The sequence below is a fragment of the Callithrix jacchus genome, chromosome 15 (assembly GCF_049354715.1).
Source record: "Callithrix jacchus isolate 240 chromosome 15, calJac240_pri, whole genome shotgun sequence".
NCBI lineage: Eukaryota > Metazoa > Chordata > Mammalia > Primates > Cebidae > Callithrix > Callithrix jacchus.
The window spans coordinates 51,794,774-51,811,627 of NC_133516.1; the positions used below are offsets into that span (position 1 = coordinate 51,794,774).

General features: G+C 38.9%; 1 long non-coding RNA gene across 3 annotated transcripts in view; it reads left to right on the forward strand.

Moving 5' to 3' along the window:
- Positions 1-10,176: 10,176 nt before the first annotated feature.
- The window catches only part of LOC108588458 (uncharacterized), a 182,147-nt gene continuing 175,469 nt past the window's right edge, over positions 10,177-16,854 (forward strand). For all 3 annotated transcript variants that reach the window (XR_013527426.1, XR_004734742.3, XR_013527425.1), the window contains exon 1: positions 10,177-10,313. This is a non-coding gene — a long non-coding RNA (uncharacterized LOC108588458). The remainder of the gene's footprint in view (positions 10,314-16,854) is intronic.

Consider the following 16,854-nt stretch of genomic DNA (forward strand, 5'->3'; position numbering starts at 1 on the left):
TTTTGAATACACTACTTAAGAATCATTTGATAAATGCTGGATTTGAATTGGGAAGTGTCAGACAAAACATGTCTTTATTCCCTAGCTAGACCTTAAACTTCTGCCCTTTTAAAAAATATATTCTGGTTTAACCTCTGGAGAAAATGAGCAAGAAACTTCCTGTAATGCTTCTGATCTGACTGTCAGCTTTTTCCTACGTTTAATTTTCTTCTTAAATTATAATATACAATAATCAAGGCCTTTCTTTTTCAGATCTATTTGAATTATTTATATTTTCCCTAGAAGTATGACTGTAGGATGTCTTTAAAACGTGTAAAAGTAAGAAGATTTCCTTTTGGAACAAGAGAATATTCTAGGCAAAATCAAAAGCAGGTAAGTTGAAAATTGGGGCTTTTCATCTCCAGGGATCTGCAGCAATACCTGCACCCACATTTCTGTCCTGGCATTTACCAGTTAACAGCCACTACACAGCCCATAAAGATCCTTCATATTCAGCTTCCCCCCAACCCAACCACACACAATTACGTATTACAGTGGTGTTACCTGAAGATTGGACATTTGCCTACAATGTGTATGACTTCATTTGATATCCACAGACTTTAATTTCTTAAAAATTGATTAAGCCAATTTATTTTCAAATAAAGTATATCCATTCAATCACCACACATGGCCTCTCAGTTCATCTTCCTGGATTTGAATCTTATCTCTGCCCATTTCCAGCTCTGTGATTTTGTGCAAGTTACTTGGACAAAATAACTTGCCTCCAAAGTAGCTACCACATAATAGTCTTGTGAAGACCATTCGAGTTAATAATAAATACTAGAATTTGTGCTTGACAGCATGTAGTAAATGCTCAGTAAATGGTAGATCTTCTTATAATAATCATCTTCATTACTAAAATGGAAAATACTTTCTGGACCAACTAAAATCATTGTATGTATTAGCAGTGACGTGCACACCACATTTGGCAAAGCACTGAATCACAGCATAGATTGAAGATGTGTATAAACTGCCAGGGACAAAAAAGCCACAGGGGATTTTGGAGAAAAGGACCTTGCTGTCTGTAAGACCTAGGGTAAGAATATTTTAGATAATTAATAATAAACTCAATGTATCACATTAAAATATCTTCAACAGAAATGAAATTTAAATTGTTTTAAACCTGTACATTCTGCATGTGTTCTTCTGCCATGAGAATAATTATATTATTTCCAGAAAATATGCCTTGCTGAAGGTGAAATCTCTATTATATTCCCTAGAAAATTAAACTTTTTAATCCTTTGTGATATACACTGATATTATACAGCTAAGAGTGGTGTCTTGACTATATTCTGTCTTCAGTTTCCTATCAATATTGAAATGTTTTTCAGGATTTTATTTTCAATTGTACTTATATTTGATGACTTCTTTGGAAAATGATCTGAGGAGTTAATCTTCATAATCCAGCCAACATAAATGAACTGTTAGAATTACCCTGTTTTTATTTTTTTGTGTATGCCAAATTTAATGCATAGCCAAGTAGCATGAGGAAAGCTCATTTAAGAGGAGTGTTGTAAAGTTAGATTTTCATTATATTTAGAGAGAAGTGGTGATGATCTCTTAATTCTTTTCTGCCACATCTGAGGCTCAGTTGCAGTGGCTTTATGTCTGCATCCATAATAACATGAATCCATAATACACGTCTGAACAGAGTGTAAGTGAAGAAGCTTGTATTATCCTGGTTTTCCCAAGAGGCATATATCCTCCTCCTCTCAAAAAAGTATACAGTAAATCTCTTATATTTAAATTGTCAAGGTCCTGTATATATGTAAAATTTAGACATGGTTAATTCTATTTGTGTTCAATATTTGTAGGTCTTTTGAGCCTATTACCTATACCAGATACACTGGAAAGTAATATGAGTATACACAAAACCAAATAAATTTCAGCAACACGTATAAATGGTAAAGACAGTTTGCTTTGGAGAAATTTGCATTTTAAATTTCTAATTATGGAGTCAGTTGAAGATATATCCAAATGGGTGCAATTGTCACTCAAAATTCCTCACATATTATTCAGACAGCAAAATCTATGTAAATAGAAACCACGAAACTAGTGTTTCCCAAACTTCACTTTATGGAACTAGTTCCACAAGCTGTTGCACAAGTTGCTTTGAGGAATGGAGGTTTGGAGGTGGGCTGGGGTGGGGAAATGCTATATGGTAGTTAATTTTGAGGAAGTTAGCTTTGGGAAGTGCTGAGCTAAACAGATTTGAACAGGTATCTGTACTACAAGACTTGTCACATTCTAAATTATACTAATGTGATTGAGTAATGTTTCCCAGTCTCCTTTGGCCACAGGATTTTGTGTGTGTGTGTGTGTGTGTGTGTGTGTGTGTGTGTGTGTAAGACACCTGCTAATGGTTCCAAAGAACAGAGTTTGGGAAATTCTGGAAATTTTACAGAAATTATTTAAACTCTCTCTCTATATATATTTTGTTTTCCTAAGGACAATATGCTTACATTTGTTTATGATCTCACAGGTAGAAGTCATTGTCATTAAAAAATTATTATTCTGAAGAAACAAATTAGCTTAGGTTTTCATCTCCATTGAAAATGTAAAATTCTGGTTAAGGAAACTTTTGCCATTAAAACATTGTTATTTCTGAATTTAAAAAGTGACATGTTTTCATTTTCAATGAAAATATTCACCCTGGTTATGCACGTGTTCAATGTACCCTTTTCTATGAGTGGTTCAAATAAAAAGTTCTTTATGTTGAATGTCTCCCACATCTTTAAATGTGGACAACCTAATGTTTAGGAAATATTTGGTTTATGACTTTAGGTTCTGCTCACCAGTTTTTGCTAGAAGGACATCAGGAAGAATTGTACGGTATTCAGAATTGATGTAGTCTTGTCAATGACTCTTTTTCAATGAAGGTAAGTCCTGACAGATGGACCGTTGTATCTCCAAAGTTTGGTTGTTAATTGATTATAGGTCAACACACAAGAGCTATGTTAATCCTTATATACCTGTAGCATATTATAGGACTTAATAAGATTCTTCTGAAATTTAAACACTGTATTACGAAGCCCAAGTGAAAATACATTAGCACATCTTTTCCACTCCTTACAGATGAGATCACAGATTCTTTCATTCACCGTCTTTTAAAAATACTGTTTTCATACTTCACTCTTTGCCTAGCAATAAACAGTGAACAGAGGAATGCTACTCCAGTGGAATGAAGGAATGTATTGGCTCATATTACCATAACGTCCAAATGGCAAATATAACTTCATGTATGCCTGGGTTCAAGGGCTCAAACAAGCGTTCAATCTGCCTGTGTCTAATTTGTTTTGTACCAACTTCCTCTTGGAGGTAGGTCTTCACCACGAGGTCCCCTCTGATAGTTTCAAAGTCTAGTTGAAAGCCAGCACCTCTTTTGCAGTAGCTGTGAAGTCCCTGTAATAGCTCTGATCGGGCCTACTTGGTGATCACCATATGATCACCATAACCTAAAAGTGGAACACACCAGATGGCTGTGTCTGGGTCATGTGTCCACCCTGCTAGATTCACTCAGCAGCACCTAAACCTTGTGCACCAAGAGACAAGGTGGGACTCACCCAGACTCCAAAGGGAAGTACTGTTCCCAAAGCAGGAAGAAGAGGAATCTCTGTAAGCAAAACAATAGATACTCATTGCTTAGACCTCAGGAGGACTGGAGAAACTCTACCCTTGCCAATCTCTTGCCTTCTCAGATGCACAAGTTTGGGATTATTTTTGCTCTAAGCCCCAAGGTGATGGAAAGGGAGGAAAAATGCTAAATCTCTGTAACTGCATTTCCCTCCTCCTCATTATTCATGGCTCATTTCTCACAACCAGCTCTCCAGCTCTCACTCCTTACTCAATCCTCTACCAGACAGAGACCCTAAGACCCAACTTTTGCAATAAAATATAGTCGTGTACCACATAATGATGTTTTGGTCAGTGATGGATTGCATATGTAATGGTGGTTCAATAAGATTACAATGGAGTTGAAAATTTTCTATTGTCTGGTGACATTGCAGCTGTCATGCCATAAGCTCAATGCATTACTGACATGTTTGTGGTGATGTTGGTATAAACAAATCTACTGCACTGCCAGTCATATAGAATTACAGCACATACAATTGTGGACAGTAACATAATACTTGATGATAAGTGACTACATTATGGACTTATGTATTTACTATTTATCATTATTGTAGAGGGTACTCCTTCTTAATAAAAATGCAGGCCTTCAGGAAGTATTCTAGAAGAAGACATTATCATAGAAGATGACACAGGGAAACCTTCCAGGGGAATAAGATGCGGAGGTGGAAGACAGTGATATTGTCGGTCCTAGTTTTTAACAAAAAAGTTAAAAGTTGTTTTAGAATGAAAAATAGTAAAAAGCAGTTGCTTCTCGGCCTTTTGGCTAAGATCAAGTGAAAAATAGTAAAAAGCGTATTAAATACAGATACAAAAAAAAATTATTTTATTTTTATTTTCTTTGAAACAGAGCCTCACTTTATCCCCCAGGCTAGAGTGCAGTGGTGCAATCTTGGCTCGCTGCAACCTGCACCTCCTGGGTTCAAGCAATTCTCCTACCTCAGTCTCCTGAGTAGCTGGGACTACAGGTGCACATCACCATGCCCAGCTAATGTTTGTACTTTTTGGCAGAGACGAGGTTTCACCTTGTTGGCCAGGCTGGTCTCAAACTTCTGACTTCAAGTAATCTGCCCACCTCAGCCTCCCAAAGTGCTGGGATTACAGGCATGAGACACTACGCCCAGCCAAGAAAATATTTGTGAACAGCTGTACAATGTGTTTTTGTTTTGCACTGTGTTATTACAAAAAAGTCAAAAAGTTGAAAGCATCAAAAACTAAAAAATCATAATAAGCCAAAGTTAATGTATTACTAAAGAAAGTTTTTTTTGTAAATTTAATGTAGCCTACGTGTACAGTAATTTATAAAGTCTACAGTAGTGCACAGTAATGTCCTAGGCCTTCACATTCACCACTCACTCACTGACCCACCCAGAGCAACTTCTACTCCTGTAAGCCCCATTTACAAGCCCTATACAGGTATCCCACTTTTTAAATCTTTCATACTGTACTATTTCTCTGTTTAAATATGTTTAGATACACAAATACCATTGTGCTAAAATTGCCTACAAGATTCAGTGTTCAGAGGGCTCACCAAGCCCTTGCTCCTCAATATACAACTGGACTCTTATTTCTGTCATTTCCAAAGCCCACTTTGTTATCCTGATGTTTTCAGTTGTCCAAAGCAGAAACCAATCTCCATTTGGCTTTAAAAAAAAAAGGCAGGAAGGAGGAAGGGAAATTTATTGGTTTCCATAACAAAAAACTCCAGGGGTAAAGCTCAGAATGGTGACTTCAGGTACTCAAATGACAACTTCATGGATCGGTTACTCCCTCTTCTTTTTAGACCTTCTCTCCTGTGTGTTGCCTTCATTTTTAGGCAAACTTCACCTATGAGGTGGCAAAATGGCTATTGTCCCCAAACACAGCCTTGGAGCTTATTAACCAGCCTGGAAAGAGTGTTTCTCTCCTCCTAGAGTCTTACTGGCCCAAACTGGCCAGTATGTTTAATCCTGGACCATTCATTATTGCCAGGGGCGTGGAATACACTGACAGGCCATACCTAATCATATTTTTACCCATTGGACTGGGATTGACTCAGCCTTTTTGGAGGAAAGGAGGCCCTCCAAGGAATTGGGAAGCCCTTATCCAAGTTGTCCTTTCAGCCTGCATACACCTACTTTTCCAACAGTTAGCTAGTTATCTTTCAGGTTTCAGATGAAATTTCTCCTTCTCAGAGAAGAGGGCACTGACCACCTTACATAATAGAAGAGAGACTCTATTTGCCTTTCCTTAACATACCATCTTGTTTATTTCCTTCATAGCCATGGGTTGCCTTTTCTCCTTCTCCTTCTCCATCTCCTGCTCCTTGTCCTCCATCTCCTTCTTTTTCTACCAGTTTGAGCTGGTTTCTTGTCGCTTTCATAGAAAATATTCATATTTGTGATCAGTAGACAAAGGCTGGTAAGGTTTGCCACAATAACATCTATAAAAATACAGTCATTATTTTTCTTAAAAAAACATAAATGAAAGTACTCGGTTGAGAGAATCTGTTTGCTAGGACTGTGGAAATATTTGTGTACAAGCAGCATGTTATCACATCTCATTTACATGAGTTCTTGGGAGAATAAAACTTCCATGTGAATTAACTTACAGATAGCTGAACTTAGCACTTTAAATGGTCAAAATTTTATCTTCACTATTTTTGAAGATAGGTTTTCGCAAGTGTATGATTCTCTACCTCTTGAAATAGACTATAATGAATATAATTTTACCTGTGTGTGATGGTTCAGGGTCATCTTTAAGATTATTATTACATTGAGCTGTAACACAATGATGTCCTTGGGGGCTTCAGAGACATAATGAAGGTTTTGGTCCCTATATGAAGAGGCCTTAGAGAGTAGCACTTTTAGTCTGTCTCTTTTCCTCCCAAACCCCTTCAGATTTACTGCTCCAGCTCTGCTGTGGGTTTGAGAGAACTGCTAATCCAGTTAACTCTTTAACAGTTAGCAAAATTGTGTCTTGTATGAGGAAAATGTGCCTCGTGTAAATATCTGGGCTTTCTGCTTCCTGTGCTGCAATGCATAAGCTTTAGTGCTATGATTTTGGCTATGAAGAAATCTTTTCCTTCCCTAGTTGCCTGTTTTATCCACTGGACTCTGGCTAATTAGAAGTTGCTGGATCTGTGACCTAGTTAAAGAAGTTTTTCTATAGTTAGAAACACAGGTTGGACTCGTTAGGGTCATGAGATTTCATTTTGTTAAGTCACTTGGAAGCCACTTATTTCTACACTTTGTAGAAATTCTACTAGGTTAATCCAACTCAGACAATGACAGGATCAGCAAACGTTTCTGTAAAGGGCCAGGAAAAAATTCTTTAGGCTTTTTTAGCCAAAAGGCAAAATCAAATATATTGTGTTGGTACTTATATAACAAGAGAGAAAACAAATTTTCATAAATTTTTCATTGATGAAATGATAAGTGTAATAATAATTGAATATCATTCCTGTAATACAACTCTACTAAGAATTGTTTTGGCAGAAAGTAACATTTTGATTAATTGTGGTTCAAACTTAGTGTCCCCTAGCCTCAAATTGGTTGTAAATGCTTATCTGTAAAAGCCACTCTTAACTCACAGGCTGTTCAAAAACAGGTGGCAGACCAGATTTGGCCCACAGGCTGTCTTTTCCCAACCCCTAGACTGTGGCAGTCTAATGTCCCCCCATAACTGTTTTCTCTTCTTCATTTTAGCAATAGAATGCTCTGAATTTTTGCTCAGCACATAGCTGTATTGCTGGGTTCCATAGTTCCAAGACTCTGTTGCAACTAAGTGTGACCCTATCATTAAATGCTGCATAATGGGAGGTTAACAGTCCTCCATTTCTTTCTACTGCCTAGGAAAAGAGTGAGAACTGAAACAGCTTCCTTGGACCCAGAGATAAATGTTCTATTTTGGATATGGTGGAGCTACTTCATCTTGCATCTCTGGACTGCTGTGTAGAAAAAGAAAGAAATGATTGTCTTAAAATTTAAGACCTGTGTTGATGGTTAATATTGAGCATCAACTTTGTTGGATTGAAGGATACAAAGTATCGATCTTGGGTGTGTCTGTGAGGGTGTTGCCAAAGGAGATTAACATTTGAGTCATTGGGCTGGTGAAGGAGTACCCACCCTTAATCTGGTGGGGACAATCAAATCAGCTCCCAGCATAGCTAGAATATAAGCAGGCAGAAACATGTAAATCCATGCATTCATATATATGTGAATCCATATATATATATATATATAATGTGAATCTATATATATAGAACTAATAGAATATATATACACACATATGGAGAAGTCTGACTAATACAGAAATTGATGACAAAGAAATCTAGGGAAGAGGGATGTGGATGGACCTCTCTGGTCAAAAACTGAAAAGATATTTGTATCCCATGTGAGTGCTCACCAACAGGTGACCTCCGCAGAGGAGGATTTTAATAATCAAGTGGGTAGGATTCTATGGACACCACTAGAATCTTTCCCCAGCCACCCCATCACTACCCAATGGGCCCATGAACAAAGTGGCCATGGTGGCAGGGATGGAGGTTACACATGAACTCAGCAACATGGACTTCCAACTCACCAAGGTTGATGTGGTCACAGCCACTGCTGAGTGCCCAATTAGCCAGCAGCAGAGACCAACACCGAGCCATCAATACAGCACCATTCCTCTGGGTGATCAGTCAGCTACCTGATGGCAGATTGATTATAATGGACCTCTTCCATCAAGGAAAAGGCAGAGGTTTGTCCTCACTGGAATAGACACTTACTCCAGATATGGGTTTTCATGTCTTACATGGCAATGCTTCTGCCAAGACTACCATTCATGGACTCATGGAATGCCTTATCCACCATCACGGTATTCCATATAGCATTGCCTCTGACCAAGGCCTTCACTTTACAGCTAAAAGTGCAGCAGTGGGCTCATACTCATGGAATTGGTCTTACCATGTTCCCAATTATCCTGAAGTAGCTGGATTGATAGATTAATGGAATAGCCCTTTGAAGTCACAATTACACTGCCAACTAGGCGACAATACTTTGCAGGGCTGGGGCAAAGTTCTTAAGAAGGCTGTGTATGATTTGAATCAGTATCCAATGTATGGCACTATTTCTCCCATAGCCAGAATTCATGGGTCCAGGAATCAAGGGGTGGAAGTAGAAGTGGCACCACTCACTATCACCCTTAGCGATTTACTAGCAAAATTGTTGCTTCCTGTTCCTGTGACATTATGTTCTGCTGGCCTAGAGGTCTTCATTCCAGAGGGAGGAATGCTGCCACCAGGAGACACAACAATGATTCAATTAAACTGGAAGTTAAGATGCCACCTGGACACTTTGGTCTCCTCCTACCTTTAAGTCAACAGGCTAAGAAGGGAATTACAGTGTTGGCTGGGGTGACTGACCCAGACTATCAAGATGAAATCAGTTTACTACTCCACAACAGAGGTAAGGAAGAGTACGTATAGGATACAGGAGATCTTAGTATTACCATGTCCTGTGATTAAAGTCAATGGAAAACTACAGCAGCCCGATCCAGGAATGAAGGTTTGGGTCACTCCACCAGAAAAAGCAAATGAACAAGGAAAAAACAACAACAACAAAAAACTACCTGCCGAGGTGCTTGCTGAAGGCAAGAGTAACACAGAATGTGTAGTAGAAGAAGGTAGTCATCAATACCAGCTATGACCATGTGACAAGCTGCAGAAATGGGGACTGTAATTGTCATGAGTATTCCCTCTTTCTTTTGCGGGCTGGGCACAGTGGCACACACCTGTAATTCCAGCACTTTGGGAGGCCAAGGTGGGTGGATCACAAGGTCAAGAGATCGAGACCATCCTGGTCAACATGGTGAAACTCCGTCTCTACTAAACATGCAAAAATTAGCTGGGCGTGGTGGTGTGCGCCTGTAGTCCCAGCTACTTGGGAGGCTGAGGCAGGAGAATTGCTTGAACCCAGGAGGCAGTGAGCCGAGGTCATGCTACTGCACTCTAGCCTAGTGCCTGGTGATGGAGTGAGACTGTGTCTCAAACAAAACAAAACAAAACATGTTTGTGCATGTATACATTTGTACTAAGAAAACATCTTCATTTTATTTCCTTTCTCCTTTATCACATGACATAAGATTTATTGACTTTACATCAGCATTCAAATACTGTTAACTTTATGTAATAGTGTTTGAGTTGGAGATTGGTGGGTTTGCTGTTTTATGAAGGATAGTCGTATTCTGTTAGGCATAATTATGACCGTATTGTCCTTGTTTGAAGATTACGTATTATCTCAGGAGATGCATGTGGGTTCATGTTGAAAAAGTGTGGGCTTGAGATGGTTAATACTGAGTATCAACTTGATTAGATTAAAGGATGCAAAGTATTGGTCCTGGCTGTGTCTGTGAGGGTGTTGCCGAAGGAGATTATCATTTGGGTCAGTGAGCTGGGAAAGGCAGACCCACCCTTAATCTGGGTGGGCACAATCTAATCAGCAGCCAGCACAGCTAGAACATAAGCAGGTAGAAAAGTGTAAAAAAGATACTGGCCTAGCCTCACAGCCTACTTCTTTCTCTTGTGCTAGATGCTTCCTGCCCTTGAACATCGGACTCCAAGTTCTTGGTTTTGGAACTCGGACAGGCATTCCGTTCTCCTCAGCCTGCAGATGGCCTATCATGTAAGTTAATATATATAATAATAATATATATATGAATAATTTCATTATTTTTGTTCCTCTAGAGAACTCTAATACAACCTGTATTTGGGGTCTTTTGTAATAACAGCTTAGCTATGCAGACATATATATTACACTCTTTGCAATTATAAGCAAGGTATTTTTTTCCTCCTCTTCCTTCTCTTTTTCCTGCTGCTCCTCTTCATCCTTTTCTTGAATAATATTAATTCAGAATTTTCACTATTTCCAACTAGCCTTACTACTCTGATAATCTAAATGAATGAGGTTTTCCCTCCTTAAGCAAAAACAAATTAAATTCCCCTTTGTAGCTTCGATAAGAATAGTTGAATTTGAATTTAAAAGCTATCTAAGGATTTTGTGTTTCCTAAACAAAGCTAATGAGATGTAGTTTTTGTTTTGTTTTTTTTTTTTTTGAGACAGAGTTTTGCTCTTGTTACCCAGGCTGGGGGGCAATGGCGCGATCTCAGCTCACTGCAACCTCCGCCTCCTGGGTTCAGGCAATTCTCCTGCCTCAGCCTCCCGAGTAGCTGGGATTACAGGCACACGTCACCATGCCCAGCTAATTTTTTTGTATTTTTAGTTGAGACGGGTTTTCACCATATTGACCAGGATGGTCTCGATCTCTTGATCCACCCACCTTGGCCTCCCAAAGTGCTGGAATTACAGATGTGAGCCACCGCATCTGGCCTGTAGTTGTTTTTTTGTAATGTGTGGGAAGCAAAAAATATGGGATGTATATCTTACTTTGGTTAGTGAAACCTGAAGGCAGATTTTATCTGTTTATTGGGATTAGTATAAAAGACTGGATAATATTATTTGATATTTATTTCTTTCATTGTCAGATGAATTTTTCTTTAATCATATCTAGTTTGAGATGAGGAACTGCTGACTGTCGAGTGTTATACATATATACGTTGTTCAAAATTGAAAATTAAACAAGAAACAAAATAGCACAAATGGTATTTTCTGTGCTATGATTCACTGTAGAAAAGGATATTTATAATGATATTTTTCTTAACTTTTTTTGGTGGGGGGGGTTGGCTATGAGATATATGTTAACTTGCTAAATTCAGACCTCTCCTGCCCCTCAAAGGTTGACATCTCCCAACAAATTTAATGTGCAAGAAGGATCCTGCCCTAGCAATGTCTATCATCACCATAGCTTTCCACCTTTTTCTCTCATACCCAATCTCTACCAGTGTTTCTGAGTAGTAAGGAGTTTGAGGAAACTTTCTCTGCTATTGAAAATCTAGCTCAAGGATGGCAAAAACACAATCCTCGCTTCTCACATCACCACTTCCTGAAACCACTTTCATGGCTGACATTGCTAATCAGTGGCCACAGTATCTCTCTGAGCCTGGACACAGCTTCACAATTCACAAAAATATGTTATTGGCAGCCACAGCTGATTGATCCCAGTTGTTTCTGAATGTGAAACCTACTTTCCAGCTCCAATCTACTTGGTGAAAAAAGCGTGCATTTAGGAGGATATAACCAGTTCACAAATTTTCTTACCAAATAGGATGCTACTAAAGTGCATTATTTGGCCCAGTTTTAGGACCACAAGTGGGTGGCTTCTCTGTCACCTCCAAAAACAAACAAACAAATGTGTGCCATGTTAAAACTTAACCTATTCTTGGCAGCATTTCTACATTCAACCTACAAATACAGGAACACATAGTTTACTTCTCAATCTGGATCCGGAACACTTCAATACTAGTTATTCCCATGCCTTTCTTTTGTGTGTACCCAGTATTTAACCGACAAATATTTGAATGGATGAGCAAATGAATGCTCATGTTTAACAGTTCAAGTAATATTTTTGAATATGTTCTGAATAGAATTTCAAAATTTGGAGAGAAATTAGAAGCACCTATTCCAATGATTTACAAGACAAGGTGCACAGCTTTAAAAAAGTATAGCAAATAGCATAAAATTTTTTATTTCAAAAAGCAAATGTAGGTATTTAATAGTGTAGAAAGGAAATATCTTATTATTGGGGAAGTGTGAAGCTACCACTTCCTGAGTGTGAAGACACATACACAGAGGAGGACAATAGAGGCATAGGATTCTTCTGTTTCCAAAAGTGGGATATGTGTTATAAAATGTTAAGAAATGCTCGTCACTTAACAGATAAACAAATGGACCCAGAGATGTTAACAGACATCCCTAAGGTCACACATCTGCTCTGTGGCAGAGCGTGGACACTGTGTTTCCTGTCTTTGTGTTCAGTGAGGCCAGTATGAGCGATGGCAACAGAATGTTTTAGAATATAGTGTGTTTTGTAATTTTGAGGCATGATAAAACCAACAGATCGGGAGACAATTGCCATTGAAAAGACAGATTCCAGTGAATGCCACTCCACACAATTGGGGCCCCATGGGGAAGCACCAGGGTAGGTCACAAGACAGAGCGGAGCAGGGAATTATGGATAAGAGCCTCTATTGTGGTTTCTATGGGAAGGAATGGAAAAGGCAAAGAAGCAGACCTAGAATTTGCCATTTTGAATCATTTCAGTGGACTCTGGGGTATAGGGGTTGTCCCTACTTGTCTAATACTGTCCTTGGAGTGGTCAGGTCAGGTGGATACTGGCAAGAATGTAAGAGCCCAATAAAATAGGTGGCTAGAAGTGTAAAGTCTGGATTGGCTGGTTTATACTGAAAAGTAAACTCATGGGAGCAGGACTCCTCCCAAAGAGTGGGGAGGGCTGATGGGGGAGGCAGGGAGCCAAGGCAAGGTGACTGAAACATACTACCGAGTTGTCCAGGACAAGGCATGTCCAACATATGCCTATAGGACCAATGTGAAAATATCAAGTTACAGAAGCTAGATACATGTTTACTACGCTGGGATTCATGGTTCAGAGAAGGCATGCTATTAGTTGAAGCAAGAAGGTAGGGAGGGAGAGGGGATGAGGGGAGGGGGATTGAGGAGTACCTGTTTAATGGGTTCAAGTTTCTTTGAAGGTGATGAAAATGTTCCGGAATTAGACAGTGGCTATGGTCGCACATCACTGTGAATATACTAAAACCCACTGAATTGTACATTTGAAGACGATAAACTGTATGTTTTGTGAAATTTTTCTTAATAAAAAAGTTGGAGAAAAGAAAATAGAAAGAAACAAGATACATTGCTTTAGGTTGGAGAATAGCTGTTTTAAGGTAGGGAGAAGATTGCCCCACACACTTCTAGGAAGGAAGCTGTGTTGGAAACAGGTGTTAGAGATGAAGAGGGCAGGTTGGAAGGGAAATTGGACTTTGGGTGGGGGCTGCTGGGGTTAAGTTTGTTCCTGAGATATGTGTGGGAACGTTGGAGATACAGAAAAGTTTAAGTTAGGAAGGAGAAGGGAAAGAAATGTTCAACTTTATAACAATTGTAATGAGATCAGAAACAGGAATGGTGTTTTCATTTATGTTTCCCCAAGAACAACTCTTGACTAATAGACTGTTTCTTCATTTGTCAAAAACCAAGTAAAATTTGTCTGAAGATGAAATATATTTGTGATAACACAATGATATTCTATTTCCTAAACACTGGTTATGTTTGTGTTTGTTGGTTTTTCTTTTTGACATGAGATCATACAAGAACTTCATCAATAAGGATGCTGGTTTCATTTAATGATTAGGCCTTTGCATTTAACTGAAAATGCTAGCCTAACCTAGTTTAGTTACTTCATTGAGCTGCATTCAATAATGGTGTGCTATGAGCCACCAGTTAAAATATAAATTAGCTAGCAATATTGATGTCTTTTTCTATTCTGACAATACACTTGCTTGCCCACCCATGCACAAGCACTCATGTATGCATGAGTGCAAAAACACATGTGCAAAAACAAAACTAAAAGCATTTATCAAAGTCAACTAAACGATTGGTTTCCAAATACCATTCCACAAAATAGCTCTTGTGCAAAGCATAACATTCATATCCAGGTATTTATGGTTTAGTGAGAAAAATGAGGACAACCTAAAAGTACCTAGATTTGAGAAGTGCCCTTTATTCTGAATTAATGTACTTTATTATTTTTATTTAAATTACCTTTTTTTAAAATAAAGATTGCGATCCCAACATTTTAAATCCAAATTTTGATGAAAGATTCTTGGTTTTATGAAATCCTTAACCTGGTTAATGTAACATCTTAAAAATATTTGTGATTCTACATAGAGCCTATGGGTTATCCTATAGAGAAGAAACTCCTGTGAGAACTTGGGATCATTATTAAGAGTTGTTTGCTTGCTTTTGTTGTTTAAGACACCAAGCACAGATAGAACACAGGATTTGAAGTGGAAGAGTAGATCACTTACCATGTAACCTTAGACAAATAATTTCAGGGTTCTGAATCTCAGTTTCCTTATCTAGAAAATGGAAGTAAAAATGCCCATCTCAGAGGCTTGGTCTGAAAATTAATGAGAGAAAATATAGAAAACAGTATTGTCACACTGGCAACACTTGATGACTGTTGCTATTTTCTTTTCGGTTGTGTTTGTGCCATAATGTTTTCTTTCAAACAATAGTTGTCTTAACTCTGTCAAAAAGAACTCTGTTATTAACCATCATATCTTGGTTAGGGGCTGTAAAGCCCAAACAACATTTGGTCATAGTCATAGTGTTTAAAAAGGTATAAGACATCAAACTTCTTTTGTGTGTGTGTGTGACAGAGTCTTCCTCTGTCACCAGGCTGGAGTACAGTGGCACAATCTCAGCTCACTGCAACCTCTGACTCCCTGGTTCAAGCAATTCTCCTGCCTCAGTCTCCCGAGTAGCTGGGATTACAGGCACATGCCAGCACACCCAGCTAATTTTTGTATTTTTAGTAGAGATGGGGTTTCACCATGTTGGCCAGGATGGTCTTGATTTCCTGACCTCATGATCCGCCCGCCTCGGCCTCCCAAAGTGCTGGGATTACAGGCGTAAGCCACCACGCCCAGCCCAAACTTCATTTTTCAGTGATAAAAAGATAAAACTTTAAAATAGAATTTCATAAGGGGAAAGGCTAATAGTTGTTTTTCTATTATCAAATATGTTAATGAAACATTCCCAAGTTTGTGTATTTTTCTGCAAGATGTACACAAGTTCTGAATCATGCCAGGCTCTATAATGTTGTGGTCAAGAACACTGATGCTGGAGACAGACTGAGTTTGAATTCTATGTCCTCCACTCACTACCTTATAACCCTGAGCAAAGTATCTAACCTCTCTGTTCCTATTTTTCCTCATCTATAAAAAGGGACTAAATACTATCCCTTATTGCAGACAGTTGTGAGGATCAATGCATTAATACATGTCAAAGGACCTGAGCTGTTTCAGGCTAACATTTAATAAATGTTACCTCTTCTTGTGCCACAGAGGCTCATTTTTTTCTTGGCCTGTCTTTTTAATCCAGCTATAGGTAGCTCCAACTCACAAATTTTCCAGGATTTTTCTTATTTGCTTTCTGACTATTTCACTTATCCATTGCTGCATAAGAAAGCAGCCCAAGACAGCAGCGCTAAACAAAAGGCAATTTGTTTTGTCCACAGCTTTTGTGGGTCAAGAAATGAACAGCACTCAGGGGGAATGGCTTGTCTCAACTCTGCTTCATGATATCTGGGGAGTCAGCTGAGAATACTCCAACAGGGAGTGGTGACTCAATGACTCGGGGATAGAATCATTTGGAGGCTCCTTCAACTCTGACGCCTTGGCCGGAATGACTCAAAGATTTGGCTCAGCTGGGACTGCTGACCACAGTGCCTACACATAGCCTTTCTATGTGGCTTGGGTTTCTTTCTGCATGGTGGCTGGTTCCTCAGAGGGAGCAACTCAAGAGTGAGTGTTCCAAAAAGCCAGACAGAAGCTGCAAGGCCCTTGATGAACTGGCCTCCGAAGTCAGGGAGCATTCTACCATACTCTGCTGCTCCAAGCAATAATGAGCCTCTTTGATGCAAGGGGAAGAAAGATAAACTTCACTCTGGATGGGAGAAGTGTCAGAGATTTCAGGGATTTTTCCTTCTTTTTAAAAACTTTCTCCTATATAGCTATCTCCATTTTATCTATACCAATTTTTCTCCAAGTTTTCCTGATTACCAGTTCCTGATCTTCCTCAAGCTCTGTCTAACGTTGATAAACTCTCAACCCTAAAAATCTGAACTCTAATCATCCCTCTGGTAACCTTTGCTGCTCTTCACACAGCCCAGATGGCAGTCCCTCTCACTGCCCACTCCACAAGCCCCACCTCGAATCTTCTTTCTTTGCACCATCTCTACCTGCCCTACAGAAGAGCCATCAGGTAGAATAATATTTTTATAATACTAACCAGAATTTCCCTCCGTATTATAACTTCCTCCTTGGTCTATCCATAACTTTTTGAAGCTCACATTATTCTGTGTTTATGGACTTAGAAACAGAGGAAACAGAGGCAGCTCCTCCTAGAAAAATAGAAAAAACCCCAAGCACAAATATTTGGTTACATAGATTTCCTCAAGAAACTTCAGAACAAGTTCTCAGGGGAAAAGAAAAGGTCCAAAAGAAAGTAATGAGAACAGAAATAT